This window comes from Peromyscus eremicus, chromosome 23 (genome assembly GCF_949786415.1).
Source record: "Peromyscus eremicus chromosome 23, PerEre_H2_v1, whole genome shotgun sequence".
Classification (NCBI taxonomy): domain Eukaryota; kingdom Metazoa; phylum Chordata; class Mammalia; order Rodentia; family Cricetidae; genus Peromyscus; species Peromyscus eremicus.
This window is the reverse complement of record NC_081438.1, coordinates 7,120,266-7,136,611: the sequence shown is the minus strand read 5'-3', so window position 1 is coordinate 7,136,611 and position 16,346 is coordinate 7,120,266.

Here is a 16,346-nt window from a genome sequence, read left to right as displayed (position 1 = left end):
CATGCAAGCAACTTCCAAAAAATTTGTGAGTTGACAGAAACAGCCAACTGCCTGGACAGTCACCTGAGGTTTCTCCGCAATGCTGGGGCATCATCTTCAGCCTATATAGGCTTAGCATATCTGACAGACTCATTTGTGAAGTAGGATGTACACAAGGTCAACAGTTCAACCTCACATTGGGTGAGAGCAGTCCATGCACCAGAAACACCTGAATTCCACTAATGTCATGTCATGATTCAGGATTTTAAATTCTGGAAATTGTTGATGGTTTTTTTAGTTCAGCTCTCCATTTTTCTTGGCTGTGTACATATGGCTTCATCTCAGCATCCCGTTCTTCTCCACATCTCTCTATCAAATGCCAGTCTACTATTGAGAGGCGTGAGCTTAGTTACTCTTCAAGAATAACTGTTTCAGCTGCTATTCCACAGCACATCAGAAGCCATCGGCCCACTGCCTGTTCAGCTGCCTTTGAAGAAAAGGGCACTGTACCTTTTCCGAGTTGCGAAGGCCACGTCAGGGATGGTGCCATATTGTCCTGGCCTCAGAAGATGCCTTTTGATAAAGCCATAACCACGCTTGTTTAGGCAAGAATCAGTAGTCCTTTGTTTCATGTCCTGTCTGTCCATTTTGTCATCAGTTGATTCGAGGATACTTTGTTGTCCAGTGGCTAACTTTTGCCACAATGAAAGCTAACTCCATACGCAGTTTCTTCAATGCCCATATTTTCTCTGAAGTAGATTGGTACTGCCAGGAGCCGACATGTCTCATAGTCATAACAAAAAAGAAAAATTTTCTAAGTTATTAAAACATTTTAAATGCCATATTCTGTAGATCTCTGAAGGGTTTGAAGATGACCTATCTAAAATATATCTGCTCAATTTTTAAAACATATCTAATATGACTACAAGTTCTATTGTAATGTCTAACTACTAACTATCATTTCTTTATATCCTAATGGTAATAATAATATTCAAGGATCAGAAAATTGCATTGTTAAATGAACGATATAAGTACAATTAGAAATATACATATAGTATTTTCTAACAATATCAATTTCAATATATATAATTTGTATACAATATAAAACAATCCAATCCAATGTAAAGTATTTAAAACTAGTAATTGTCTTTTTCTTCTTCTTTCTTTCTCTCTTTTTTTTTAAAATAAGAACCTTAAATCTAATCTGCTTAGTCTTTTTCTAACCCTTGACAACAACTTGTAACCAACCCCCCTAAACAATGAAAATTATCCCAGACCCAAAACCCATTAAAAAGACCAAAAAACCACCCACCCCACACCACCTCTTTGGGAATGTGGGCGTCGTATTCTTAACATTGCTTCCTGCTGGGTATGGGCGAAGTTATCTTTATCCTGAAAGAAAAATTTTAGGTTAATTGTCAAATTCTAGGAAAGGTAACTATATCCTTCATTATCCATTCTGTGTATAATGCCAAAGTTCAGGTTTTATCTCAAGTCCTTATTCAAGTAGTCTTTGAGACTGGATCATCTCAGCTAGTCATCTCAAAATTGCTCTGAGCACCGTGTAGTTCAAAGCTGATCTGTAGGTGATGTTTGTCAGCTTAGTGATGTTATTATTGTCCACGTGGAATGGTTGTTGTTGTGGGGCCCCAACTTCTTCCTGGAGACTTCAGTTGGTGTTAGGCCTGGCCGTGAATTCCTGCAGAAAACTGATAAGAGACTCGAACACAAAGACATATATATATATATGCAGCTAATTGAAGCCTTTTTTTTTTTTAGAATTAATCAGTACTCTATATGACCATTCATATCTTAGCAAAGTTTAAAATGTATATATATCTATATATCTATATATCTATATATATTAATCTTGTAAGTTTTGATATAAAATTTATACTTTAAGAAAAGTTTAAAGAATCAGAATAGAATCAAAGAGTTGAGATTAGTAATAGAATAGTCCCTTAATTAATTTGGCTTTTCTCCTGTCTCATAGCAGAAGATGGCTCTTTTATTCTGGCATGATACAGGGAGTTTGCATTTTCCTTTTACCAACATGCTTGAGTTTAAAGAAGGAGAGAGCCATTCTCCAACTCCAAAGTCAGCTTTAAATTTTAATTGGACTGGGACTATTAGAAGACCAATAGTGTTAAATCTTTAGAGAAAAGCAGAAACAAACATTTAGGAAGACATAAAATTTTTAGATAATATATACCCATACGCCATTTCACTCTGCTTCCTGGGATAGATGATTTATCCCTTTTCTTCAGTTGTCTTATTTGTCCAGTGTTCTTCAGATTCCTTAACCTTCATTCTCCTAAAAGACAAAAACAAAAACCTTTCCCCAAGACTAATTTTGGGGATGTTCCTTTTTGGCAAGTTATTATCTGATTAAATGAAAAGACATGTGTTACTGGTATAAGTTAGTTTAAATTGGATGTTCATGTTGGTTGATGAGCTATCACCTCCTCTAATTAAGAGGTTTCTCTTGTTCAAATCGAACCTTTATCAATTTTGATGGTACCCACAACTTATCTTCTCCTGTAGAAACAAAAGCAAAACCTCGTCCCCAATGTAACACATACCCTGGTTTCCATTCTGAGGTCAGCACATCCTTAAAATATATAGGCTGATTTAATTCTGTAGTTTTTTCTATTATCCAATGTCTTTCTGCAGCTGTTGTTCCTTTCTCATTGGCATTAAGAAAATTCAAAGTTAATAGAGCATTATGCAGTCTATTTCTGGGGGTTTTTGTTGCCCCTTTCTGTTTATTTAGCATACATATCCTTTAGAGTTCTGTTTGATCTTTCTATAACTGCTTGACCTGTAGGATTATGTGGTATGCCTGTAATATGCTTTATATTGTAATAAGCAAAAAACTGTTTCATTTTAACAGAGACATATGATGGAGCATTGTCAGTTTTGATTTGTGCAGGTATACCCATGATGGCCATAACTTCTAGCAAATGAGTGATTACAGAATCAGCTTTTTCAGAACTCAAAGCAGTTGCCCACTGAAATCCTGAATAAGTATCGATAGTGTGGTGTACATATTTCAGTTTTCCAAATTCTGCAAAGTGAAACACGTCCATCTGCCAGATTTCATTCCTTTGAGTACCCTTTGGGTTACATCCTGCTGGTAATGGTGTTTGATTGTAGAAGGAACAAGTAGGACATTTCTTTACTATTTCTTTGGCTTGTTGCCAGGTTATGGAAAAATCCTTTTTTAAACCTTTACTATTGACATGATGTTTTTTATGACATTCTGAGGCCTCCAGCACATTTCCTATTAATAACTTATCAATCTCATCATTGCCTTGTGCTAGAGGGCCTGGCAGACCAGTATGGGATCGAATGTGAGTTATATATAAAGGATGACTCCTTTTCCTGATTGTATCTTGTAATTGAATAAATAATGAAGTTAATTCTGAAGCATCAGGGATAAATTCTGCAGTCTCAATATGTAATACTACTCTTTCAGCATACTGAGAGTCAGTTACTATGTTGAGAGGTTCTGAAAAATCCATTAATACCAACAGAATAGCATATAATTCTGATTTTTGAACTGAATTATAAGGACTTTGAACCACTTTACTTAAATTTTCTGATTTGTAACCTGCCTTTCCTTGTTTGTTGGCATCTGTATAAAATGTACGAACTCCAGATATGGGCTTTACCCGTACAATTCGAGGCAAGATCCAATCAGCTCTCTTTATAAGATCAATTCTATCGCTTTTGGGATATTTGCTGTTAATTTCTCCCAAAAAATTACTGCAAGCTCTTTGCCAAGGTTCACTTTCTGTCCATAATTTTTCAATGTCCTCCTTAGTTAAAGGTACGACAATTTCTGCTGGGTCTATTCCTGCTAATTGACGAAGTCTCAATTTTCCTTTCCAAATCAAGTCAGAGATTTTTTCCACATAAGTTTTTAATTTTTTGTTTGGTTTATTTGGTAAAAATATCCACTCTAATATGATATCTTCCCTCTGCATTAATATTCCTGTAGGAGAATGCCTAGAAGGTAAAATAACCAAAATGCAATCCAGCTTTGGATCAATACGATCGATATGCCCTTCATGTACTTTCTTTTCTACCAAGGCCAATTCTTTCTCAGCTTCAGGTGATAACTCTCTTGGACTATTTAGGTCCTTGTCACCTTCTAAGGTTTTGAACAAATTATGCAGTTCATCATTTTTTACCCCAACAATAGTTCGTAGATGAGAAATATTTCCAAATAATCTTTGAAAGTCATTAAGAGTCTGTAGTCTATCTCTCCTAATTTGCACCTTTTGGGGTCTAATTTTTTGTAGCTCTATTTTATATCCTAAATAATTAATAGAATCTCCTCTTTGTATCTTTTCAGGAGCAATTTGTAATCCCCAGCAAGGCAAAATTTTCTTTACGTCTTCAAATATTCTTTCTAAAGTATCTGCATTTGAGTCAGCTAGTAAAATATCATCCATATAATGATAAATTATAGATTTAGGAAATTTTTTACGTATCACTTCCAATGGCTGTTGTACAAAATATTGGCACAGAGTTGGGCTATTCAACATTCCCTGTGGGAGGACCCTCCATTGAAATCTTTTAACCGGTTGAGAATTATTATAAGTAGGCACTGTGAAAGCAAATCTTTCTCTGTCTTTTTCTTGTAACGGTATTGAAAAGAAACAGTCTTTTAAATCAATAACTATGAGAGGCCATCCTTTTGGTAACAGAGTAGGCAGAGGAATTCCAGATTGTAGAGAGCCCATTGGCTGAATTACTTTGTTAATTGCTCTAAGGTCTGTTACCATTCTCCATTTACCAGATTTCTTTTTAATAACAAATACAGGAGAATTCCAAGGGCTGGTTGATTCCTCAATATGCTGAGCATTTAACTGTTCTTCTACCAGCTCTTCTAAAGCCTGGAGTTTCTCTGTTGTTAAAGGCCATTGCTGGACCCATACAGGCTTGTCTGTTAACCATTTTAAAGGTAGAGCTGTTGGTGTCTTTGGAAGATCATCAGTTGTTGTGCCCTGTTCTTGTATAATATGGATGGCTGGTGACCACTCAGAATAATGCCTTCTAATATTTCTCTCAGAAACATGTGCTAATTTATGATTTGTTTCTGAGATTAGAGGGATGTTAATCTGAGTATTCCATTGTTGCAACAAGTCTCGACCCCACAAGTTCATAGCTATGTTAGCTACATATGGTTTCAATTTTCCTCTCTGTCCTTCTGGACCTATACACTCGAGCCATCTTGCACTCTGTTTCACCTGAGATAATGTCCCAATTCCTAACAGTTGAACATTTACCTCCTGAAGAGGCCAAGTTGGATGCCAAAATTCTGGTGCAATTATGGTAATGTCCGCACCTGTGTCTACCAGACCAGACAACAAAACACCATTTATTTTTATCGATAATTTTGGTCTTTGTTCATTAATAAAAGTTTGCCAAAAAATTTTCTTTATATTTGCTCCTGAATTTTCTATTCTATCTGTTTCATCATCCTGACCAGCATGACTTATTCCAATAGGTATTTGGTTATTTAATTGCTCTGGGTAGGGGTTTCCTCTACGACTGCAGGAAAGGTTTGAACTGGATTTGCTATTGGGGCCTGCATGAGGCCCCTCTGGGAGTTTCCCGAAGACTGAGGCAAAGGATTACCCTGTCTGTCCCTTGTTGATCTACATTCGTTGGTCCAGTGTTTTCCCTTACCACACCTTCTGCATACTCCAGAAGGAAGGGGCTTTCTGTTGCCATTGTTCCTTGAAGAAACATTGTTTCTAGGAATGACCTGTTTACAGTCCCTTTTCAAATGTCCTTGCTTTCCACATCCAAAACATCTAACATTCCTCAAACCTTTTGAAATTGCTTCTCCTACCCATGTATCATCATGCTCATGAGCTTCAACATTAACCGTATCTCTAATCCAATCTTCCAAAGGTGCAGATCTTGCCTTTAACGGCCTGATTATTGTTTTGCATGCTGCATTCGCATTCTCAAAGGCCAAAGATTCAATTATTATCTTACTAGCTTCTGAATCCGGGACCATTCTCTTTACTGCTGAAGCCAGTCTTTGTAAAAAATCTGTGAAAGATTCTTTTGGGCCTTGTACAACCTTTGTAAATGACTCAGTTTTTTTTCCTGGTTCCTCAACTCTGTCCCATGCATTCAAGGCTGCTGTTCGACATAAAATTAGGGTTTGGACATCATATAAACATTGTGTTTGTGCTGAAGCATATTGACCTTCTCCAATAAGCTGATCCTGGCAGACTTGTATTCCTTTATCCCTCCACTGCTTTTCTATGTTTTTAGCTTCGTCCTTGAACCAAGTTAGCCACTGAAGCCTTTGACTGGGTTCAAGAACACCTTGTGCCAGCTCCCGCCAGTCCTGTGGTACAATCCTATTATATGTTGACCAAGAGTTTAACATTTGCTTTACATATGGGGAATGCATACCATAAGATACTATTGCCTCCTTAAACCTTCGTAAATCTATCATATCAATTGGAGCCCAAATATTTTGTGTAGTCATTTGATCAGGCGACTGCTGTACGGTTACTGGACAAACTAAGGGTGACTGTGTGAAAACAGGCTTTCTTTCTGTAACCCTATGATCCAATCTTGAAGCAGCTTCACTGTTAGTTTCTTCTGTCTGAGTTTTTACAGGTTTAATAGGTTTTTCTAAAGCTGTCATCCTGGCACTTAAATTGACTATCTTTTTAAATAGTAAAATGAGGATAAACATAGTAATAAAATGCATAATTCGATCAACAGTAATCTTCTCATATAGCTGTTCCATTGTCAGACTGTCTAAAAGTGCAAACAAATTTTCTTCCAATGTACACAGAAAACCCATTTTTTTTTTTAATGTGGAAAAAAATTTTTTTTTTTTAAATAATTTTCTTTAAAATATCTGATATGTTAAGTGACTTACCAAGTCCTTGTAGAACAGTACCAATCCGAGGGAATTTCAAACAGCCACCTAGTGTCCGAGGTGCGAGTCCAGAGAGAGAGAGAGAGAGAGAGAGAGAGAGAGAGAGAGAGCAAGCAAGCGTAGCCACAAGTTGTGCCTAAGAGCTTGAATCCAGCCACGTGTTCCCGCTTGAGCCTAGTCAAGCCTTGGCTCTGGCTACCTTAAGCTCCAACCACGTGCGTTGGTTTTACAGGCAGGGGCCCTGTTCGGCAGGGCAGGCCTGAGTTGTTTGTAACACTGGCTTTAAGCAAGTAGCTCAAGGTTGGTCCGGCCTGAGGCCAAGCCGACCTGGGCCCGGGCTAGGGAGCCGGCCGCCCTGGCGGGAAACCAGACCTGCCGGCCGCCCTGGCGGGAACCCGGACCTGCCGCCAAGCCAAGTTAAGCGGTTTTAACGGATTCTTATCACGTTGGGCGCCAAATGTAGATGTAACCAACCGTCTTATTAAATAAGAAACACAGAGCCGATTCAGAGAAGAAAGCCAAGAGGTCAGAACTAAGAGCCTTACCCTTCCTGCTTTAGCTATCCTGCTTCAGCCAAGAGAGCTCTCCGAAAAAGAGGCCTACTTCCTGTGTGTACGTCTTTAAATACTCTAGATGTTCTGCCTTCTCATTGGTTGTAAACTAAACACGTGACTGCCTTGTCATTGCCTGTATGTACCGCCCTCCAGGTCCTTAAAGGCGTGCGCCACCACCTCCACGCACTTGCTATGGCTCTATAACTCTGACCCCCAGGCAACTTTATTTATTAACATACAATTAAAATCACATTTCAGTACAAGTAAAATACCACCACACTGACCCATCTCTCCAGCCCCAGAAGTGTGATCATTTGAAAATCTTTTCATTTGGGATTTTGTTATTTGCCAATTTCCTCTAGAATTGTTGACATCATAGGGCCTTTCATCTGGCGAATAAGTAGCCTCCCAGCTAACTTATTATCCTGGAGTAGTTTTTGAAATTTGGCCCTGTTTGGGGGGCCATACTTCTTGGCTGTGGAAGGCCAAGAAGTGGAAGGCGGCTGTGTGCATGCAAGGAGTTAGCAGCCCTCTCTCCACAAGGTGTCAGCACAGTACCTTGTCAGAGTCACCAAGATTCAGATGTCTTTGGACTGCCTAGTGCCATCTAGAGTGTATATGCCCCTAACTGACGTACCCATTGCTGACTCTATTTATTCATTCACTTATTTATTTTGAGGCAGGGTCTCTCTCTATAGCCCTGGCTGTCCTGGAGCTCGATATGTAGAACAGGCTGACCTATATATAGCTCACAGAGATCTTCCTACCTCTGCCTCCCAATTGCTGGGATTAAAGGCGTGCACCACCACTCCTGGCTGCTGATTTTATTCAAGTAAGTTTATTATCCTGTAATGGCTGACTTGGCATGTCAACTTGACTGAGCTGTAGGCTGCCCAGATATGTGGTAAAGCATCACTTTGGGGTGTGTCTGTGAGGGCGTTTCTGGGAGAGATGGCGATTGAAGTCAGTAGAGTTATAGATGTGGTCCTGCATCACAGCGTGGCCACCGTCCCATCAGCTGAAGGAGACGAAGCAGAAGGTGAGGACAAGTTCACTTTCCTTGCGTGAGCTGGGATACGTTCTGCTAGGTTTCAGGCTGTGGTCATGCCCCTGCAGCAGGAGGAAATGGTGAGCTCTCTACGGAGAGCCTCTCTGTGAGTCTCTAAGCTCCAGACTCCTCAGATCAGGAGAGCTGCTCTCACTTCCTCAGGGAAGTTTATAAGCTTGGGTTGCCTGACTCTGGGACATCAGAGGGCTGTTAGTGGCAGCCCATTCCCCATCATACAATGGGCACAACCTAAACTAGACATTCCCCTCCTCCCCCACACCTTCAGGGTCATACATTCCTTACCCAGAATTCCATCCCCTCCCCCTGCTGCCAGGGAACCGGAGAAGGCTTGATTACATGAACCCCCTCTTCCTCTAGGCCTGTGCTCTCTTCACAGCCCCTGCTGTGCTGCTGTCTGTCTGTCCATAGTGTTCATAGCTCTCCTTAGAAATCACTTAGCCAGGCTGGAGAGATGGCTCAGGGGTTAAGAGCACTGGCTGCTCTTCCAGAGGTCCTGAGTTCAGTTCCCAGCAACCACATGCCCTCTTCTGGCTTGCAGGTATATATGCAGAGCACTCATACATAAAATATAAATAAGTAGAAGTTAAAAAGATTTCTTAAGCCGGGCGTTGGTGGCGCACGCCTTTAATCCCAGCACTCGGGAGGCAGAGCCAGGTGGATCTCTGTGAGTTCGAGGCCAGCCTGGGCTACCAAGTGAGTTCCAGGAAAAGGCGCAAAGCTACACAGAGAAACCCTGTCTCAAAAAACCAAAAAAATAAAAAAAAGATTTCTTAAAAAAAAAAATCATAGGGATTGGGGATTTAGCTCAGTGGTAGAGCACTTGCCTAGCAAGCACAAGGTCCTGGGTTCGGTCCTCAGCTCTGAAAAAAAAAAATCACTTATCCACAAGGACATCTCAGTGTCCCGCTTGAATTCCAAACCCTCAATTTTCCACTCTCCTCTCCCAATCATGGGTGGTGGAACCACTGCCTCTCAGAGCTTTAGAATGGAGTCACATTACACCATTGACTTCTTTGTCCTCCACATTGCCTTATGGGGCTTCTCAAAACCAAGCCCCCTGCCCAGTTCCTAGAACACACACACATACACACACATGCACACACACACACACATGCACACACACACACATGTGCACACACATGTGCACACACATGCTCACACAGGGAAACATGCATACATGCATGCACATTCAAACACACATTTGCACACATGTCTATACACACATGCACACACTCATGCCTATACGCACTCGTGCGCACACACTTGTTTCTCTGGAGCACAATGACTAATGCGTAACTCTACTAATCGAGGCACTGCAACCCTTGTGTAGTTACCGTAGTATTCAACAAAGCTCTCCCTCAGATTACACCCAAAAGAACCGAAAGCAGAGACCGAAAACAGGTATCTGTGCGCGAATGCTCACAGCAGCAGCCTTTGCAGTCCCTAAGGCGTGGGAACAACCCAAGTGTCCACAGGTAGGAGAGTGACATCACATGAATTCAGTACATGCCTGTGCTGGAATACTATTCAGCCTTCAAAAGGAATGATGTTCCGGTACACGGTCTAATAGATGGGTGGTCCTCGAAGACACTTCAAGTGAGGCAAACCTGCCACAAAAGGACAGATGTTCTGTCCTACTGATCTAGAATAAAGAGGTTTGCAGAGACAGAAAGCAGAACTGGAGGCTGTTGGCACTAGGAAAGGAAAGAAATGGAGGTATATTACTTAATGGGTCCAATTTTGGGGGGGGGCGCTAAAGACTGGACTAGAGGGTGAGAGAGGAGTGGGCATAATTACCGGAGAGTGTAATGAATGCCACCAAATCGTGTACTCAGAAACCGTTTCATGCAGTCTATAGTTTAACACAATGAAAAGTTGACAAGCCCCCTGCCCCAGTGAATTAAATCACGAACCTTGGCCAAGTCTTAAGGCAGTGTGGCGCCGTACAGTCTGAAGACGCCTTGATGGATGATGGAAGGTCAGAGGAGAAGAAGGTGCACTGGGATCTGGGGACTTGGCTTCCTGGCAGTTGGTGGAAACCGCTGGGTTTGCTGACATCACTTAACGTGCACACAGCCTCACGGAGCAGGCGCTGGCGCACCTTGATCTCTATGAGGATTGTAGGGACGCAGAGGACGAGGCTGACATCCATGGGGATGTGTGCATTGTGACCTTAGGCTTTTAACAGTGGGCTCAAGTGTGGCTTGCTGAGGGTTGGAGCTGGCTTGCTTAACTTTGGATCCAAGAAGCTATTTGAGAATTTACTTAGTTAAACGCTAATGAGAGAGAAATGAAGTTAGAAGTTCTTAAGCAACCCCAGGCTTTCTGAGCCTTACAGTTAAAAACAAATCACATTTGCCGAAGATGTGTTTTTCTCAGTACAATGTCAATTAGATGGGGGAAGTGATCTCCCAAGGAGAAAATCTGGAGCTCAGGGACCCTTTTTGTGTGGCCCCTGATGCTCCTGACAAGAATCCACGGCTCCCTGCTGGGGCCGAGACAGCCATATCCGTATTTCCTTGTCTATCTTTCCGACTTATCAGGGGGTGGATGGCATTTGATGATTTAATCTGTGTAATCTCTAGACAGAAAATGTCTCCACTTGGCTGCCACGAAAATGTTAATTTATTCTACTTCTGGAGCTAGACGAGTAAACGAAGTGATTGAAGATGAGGCGTGTGCCCCGAGTGTGTGTGTGTGTGTGTGTGTGTGTGTGTGTGTGTGTGTGTGTGTGTGTGTGTGTGCGTGCGCGCGCGCGCGCGCGCACGCATGCATAGGGGTCTGCAAAGAGAAACAAATCAATTTTTAACTAGAGGTTGCACACATCTCCTTGTATTTAGAAACCGTGACAGCACTACCCTTCAAAAATTGCAAAATGTTGTGTATGATTGTTTTTCTGAGGGTTGCATGGTGGGGGAGGGTGTGCTCTTTACATCTCCCAGGAATGGCGTAGAGGATGTCAACCTGTGACTTTGCGGGGCCACCTGGTTCACCTTTGAAGAGCCACAGCTATCTTAGGTCTAAGGATCCCTTGATATTTAAGAGGCACGTTTATTTGGATGAGGGGCTAGGGGCAGAGAGCAGCAAGGGAAATTGTTATTCTCTGCCCGTGCCAGCTTGCACCAACATAAGCTTCCTCGAAACAGCTTTAGCCAAAGGAGCTGGCATGTTCCCTTCTGCTCCTTCCAAAGTCTCCAGCAGCTTTCGGGGGTCTTCTGGTTCTTCTCTCCTCCATGTGAGCCCTGGCCACTCTGTGTGCTACAGATCAGCAGCCAGCCAAGGGCATACAAAGACCAGGGCCTGGCACAGAGGAGGAAGCCACTAAGAGCTTCAAAGAGCCCAGACATCTGGTCTTTGAGAATGATAATTTGTTCTAGAAAAAAAAAGGAAGTTCTTCCCTCCTGCCCTGTCTCCCTCTCTCCCTCCCCTCCTTCCTGGGTTTCATGCATCCCAGGCTGGCCTTAAACTCACTATGTAGCCATGGATGGCCCTGATGTTCTTCCTGCCTCCACCTCCTAGCGAGCTGGGATTAAAGGCATGCACCACCAAGCCTGGTTTATTTGGTTCTGGGATGGAATTCATGCTTGCTAGGTGAGCACGCTACCGGATGAGCTCCGCCCCACTCCCAAGATTCCTAGACATTCATAAACAAGATAGGAAAAGCAGACAGACTCACAGACCACACCTCGACAGCCAACAGGAAGAGCAGGTTGTTGTTTTTACTCAAGCAAGTGTGATTTGCTCCATGTTGACTTCACTCCAGTGTTTACCGTCTCCGAACATGGCTTTGTCCCCACCTGCCATCAGGCAGGCCAGGGTTGCTCTCTCCAGCCTGTTTTACAGATGAGGAGGTCTACTGAGATGAAGAGGTTGGAGGTCACGTAGAGTTGGGGTTTGAAAGTCCTCTGTGTGCTGCTGTGAACCTTGCAGTGCCCTGATTTGTTTGGGGAAAACTTCCTTCGTGAGGAGGACCATGGACTGAACGCTGAAAGGTGTGATACGGTCAGTGGGTGCAAGAGATGTCACAGTTCGCGTGTAATTAACTGGCTCAGGGTTGAGCATCTTATGTCAAACGTCACGGCACGTGAGTCACTAGAGAGTCCGGGTGGAGCCGAGGTTCCCCGGTGATGCTGTTCCCGGAAGCTGTGGGCCTCACAGTAATCAGGAGAGCAACGGTGTTAAGATGAATAAGGACGTTCTCATCTTCGCCTGGCTTGGCGGTTTTGTAACTCTGTGAGGTAGCCATTATCTCTTCAGCATGGACAAGGGGACGGAGACCTGGGCTGAACACAGCTGCTGTTGCCAGGCATTAGGCAGATCCAGAGAGGCAGCCTCAGACATGACCGGGAGTGGTTGTCATGTCAAGATGTGGGCAAGCCAGGAAGGAAAGCTTCAAAGAATGAGACCTGGGAAATCTGAGCGTCAGTGAATGCGAGTGAAGCAAATGAACGGCTTGGGCTCTGGGTGCTGCTGTTGCTCAAAGGAGGGAGAGACACAAGTGTGTGTGTGTGTGTGTGTGTGTGTGTGTGTGTGTATCTCTGTGTCTGTGTGTATTGTGAGTGAGTGTATATGTGTGTACGTATCTGTGTGTGTTGTGTTTGTGTGTGTGAATGTGTGTATGTATCTCTGTGTGCGTGTCTGTGTGTGTTGTGAGTACGTGCATATGTGTGTATGTATCTGTGTGTGTGTGTGTGTGTGTGTGTGTGTGTGTGTGTGTGTGTTTGTGTTGCTACACAAGGGTCTGGGCAAAGAGAAGCAAAAAAGTCTAAGCCTAAGAGATTTTATTTATCTTTATGTTTATCTATATACATGTATGTTCATGTTTGTTCATATATGTGCAAGTGTGTGTACATGCCTGTGGAGGCCAGAAGCCAACCTTGGGTGTTCTTCTAAAGGAGCCCCCCCTACTCCATTTTTAAAGACGATTATCTCATTGGTCTTGAGTTCACCACGTAGCCTAGCTGGTTGGCCAGTGAGCTCCAAGGATCTACCTGGACCCATTTCTTCATGATGGGATTATAAACATACGTCACAGGGGCTTGGGAGATGGCTCAGCAGCTAAGAGCACTGGCTACTATTCCAGAGGACCTGGGTTTGATTCCCAGCACCCACATGACAGCTCACAACCCTCTGTAACTTCAGTCCCAGGAGATCTGATGCCTTCTGGCTTCCACAGACAGAAAGCATACATGTAGTGCACACACATACATGCTGGAAAAACACACCTACACACACACACACAAAATAAATCAGTCACAAGTATCCACCAGTGCTCCTAGCTTATTTTTATTTTAAATGTGGGTTCTGGAGGTCCACTTCAGGTTCTCTTGCTTAGAAAAAGCAGTTTATGGACCCGGCTATCTCCCCAGCCCCTCAGGGTATTTATTGTAAAGCAGAACTTGCATGTGTCATCTTAGGTGGCTTCAGTCTCCTTCCCACACCACATTGTATACATGATGTTGTGTGACTGTTTTCCTGTGGGGTGCAGAGGAGAGGCCCCACCACAGTCTCCAGGGGCTTTAGAGAAGTCCAGTCTGTACTTTTGTGATTCTCTGTTACCTGGTACATTTTTCTCTTTGAAGACCTGCAAACACCAGGGGCAGCTTCTGATGTGGTTGGCTGTGGACACACTTTTGGATACAGCTGCCTGGTCTACAGGTCTGGAACCTGGGAGTGAGAGCTGGGAGGAGAGTTGAGAGGTAGAGAGTCACAATCCACAGGTGATGGCTGGGGTCATGGGTGATGTCTGGGGTCATGGGTGTTGGCTGGGGTCACAGGTGATGGCTGGAGTCATGGTCTGGAAGGTTAGACTCAGAGTTCAGGAGGGCACAAAGGAAGAACATGGAGAGAGGGTGAGCAGGGGAACCCACGTGACCTGTGAGGACAGCAGCCATATTGGATTAGGGAGCAGGACTTTATCACGTAATCTTCTGTGATTATTTTTGTTATTTTTGAGATGGTAATTTAATTACATTTCTCCCTTCCCTTTCCTCCCTCCAAACTTTCCCATATACTCTCCCCCATCTCCTCCAAACTCATGGCCTCTTGCTTCATTAATTGTTATTGCATGCATATAAGTATATGTATATACATATATATTCCTAAATATAACCTGTTCAGTTCATATGATGTTACTTGTATGTATGTTTCCAGGGATGACCACTAGTGCTGGATAACCAATCAGGGGAGGACCCCAGCTTTCCTTGTGTGAGGTTTGTGTAGGGTTGAGGCCTCATGGGCTTTTCTCCATCCAGTTTGGCATGTCTGTTAGTATTGTCCCTGTTCAGCTCACAACCGGGCAGTCATGTTGGTGAGAATTTACAGGTAGAGCTTCTGCTGTTACCAGGGACCTGGACAAAACAACTTTCCATGACCTCTTAGAAGGCTCTTGGAATTTCCAGCTGTGCCTGAGCCTGGCTGAGAATCACATGGAACTTCCAGACTCTCCCCAAGCCAAGAGCTAAGCGGAAACTGCATGGATGTGCTCAGCTTTAACACGGCCCAGACATTAAATGCTGAAAACAGATCCACCTGAAAGCCAGCTCAAATCCAATCTCCGTCTAAACACCTTCTAATACAATGGAACAGGAGTAAAATGCGTTCTGAGTCCCTGCTTAATGTTGAATTTTATCTTCGGTGACAAGCCCGACACCATTCGATTAGGCCATATGCTGGCCTGTGGTGCCATGCTGGGGAGTCATGTCACAGCAGACACCAGCAATGATTTTATAAATGCTCTCTCCCTGGCTGCCTACCTTTGAGCCTGAATCGATTTCCGGTCACGGTTTGCACATTTCATGCCAAAAGACTACAGCGAGGGGTCCCCAGGGTTGGTGTGAAATCACCTGTCCTGATCTTCAAACATGGGTCAAAAAAAAAAAATCTCCTCTCGATTCAATGGTTTTAGTCTCTGTTTAACTATAAGCAGGGTTGATAGGTTCTATTCAGTCCTTGTTTATTTATTTATTTATTTATTTATTTATTTATTTATTTATTTATTTTATTTTATTTTATTTATGTGTGTGAGGACAGGTACCTGAAAGGGTCATTAAAGGTCATCAGATCCCCTGGAGCTAGAGTCACAGGTTGTGGTGAGCCACCCGACATGGGGGCAGGGAGCTGAACGCCAGCACTCTGAAAGAGCACCGAGTGCTCTGAACGGCTGAGCCATCTCTCTCTCGTCTTGTTTGGTCTCTGGACTTTTCATTCATTCAGACCCTTACATTGGCTGCCTCCTGTGAGCTAGATGGAGCCTTGCTGGATACTGTAGACACAGCAGGGTCCAGATAGAGCCCTGGAATTCATGGTTCTTAATTTAGACAGGTGGAGAGCTTTAAAGAAATATGCAGTTAGAACAGGGAGGAGGCCAATGGGAGCTGGGGGGTGAAGCCAGCGTGTCCTCTAGGAGAATAACCGAGAAGTCTAATTTGGAGTAGATGGGGAAAGAGAGATACTTCCTGGAGGAATTTAGACCACAGCCTAAGGTATGAGAATTGCCATGAGCTGAATTATGGGTTCTGAGACCTGAACTCAGGGTCTCACACTCATGCAGAAAGTACTTTACCCAATGGGCTGTGTCATTTCAGTCAAAGCTTTGCAGTATCAGACGAAGGTAGGTAGATGGGTACATTGAGGCTGAGTCAAAAGGATTTTTTTCTGCATTGAAGTAAAGATTTTAGATGATGGGGTGGCCATTTTAGTTGACACTGAAAAGCTGGCAGCCATTTTGAAACTGAAAAAAAATCTAAGTGTTAGTGAGATGGTGGTAAAAACATATAAAGATGCCACAGAGTGAGCAAGACTATGTACCTTGTGAGTCGAC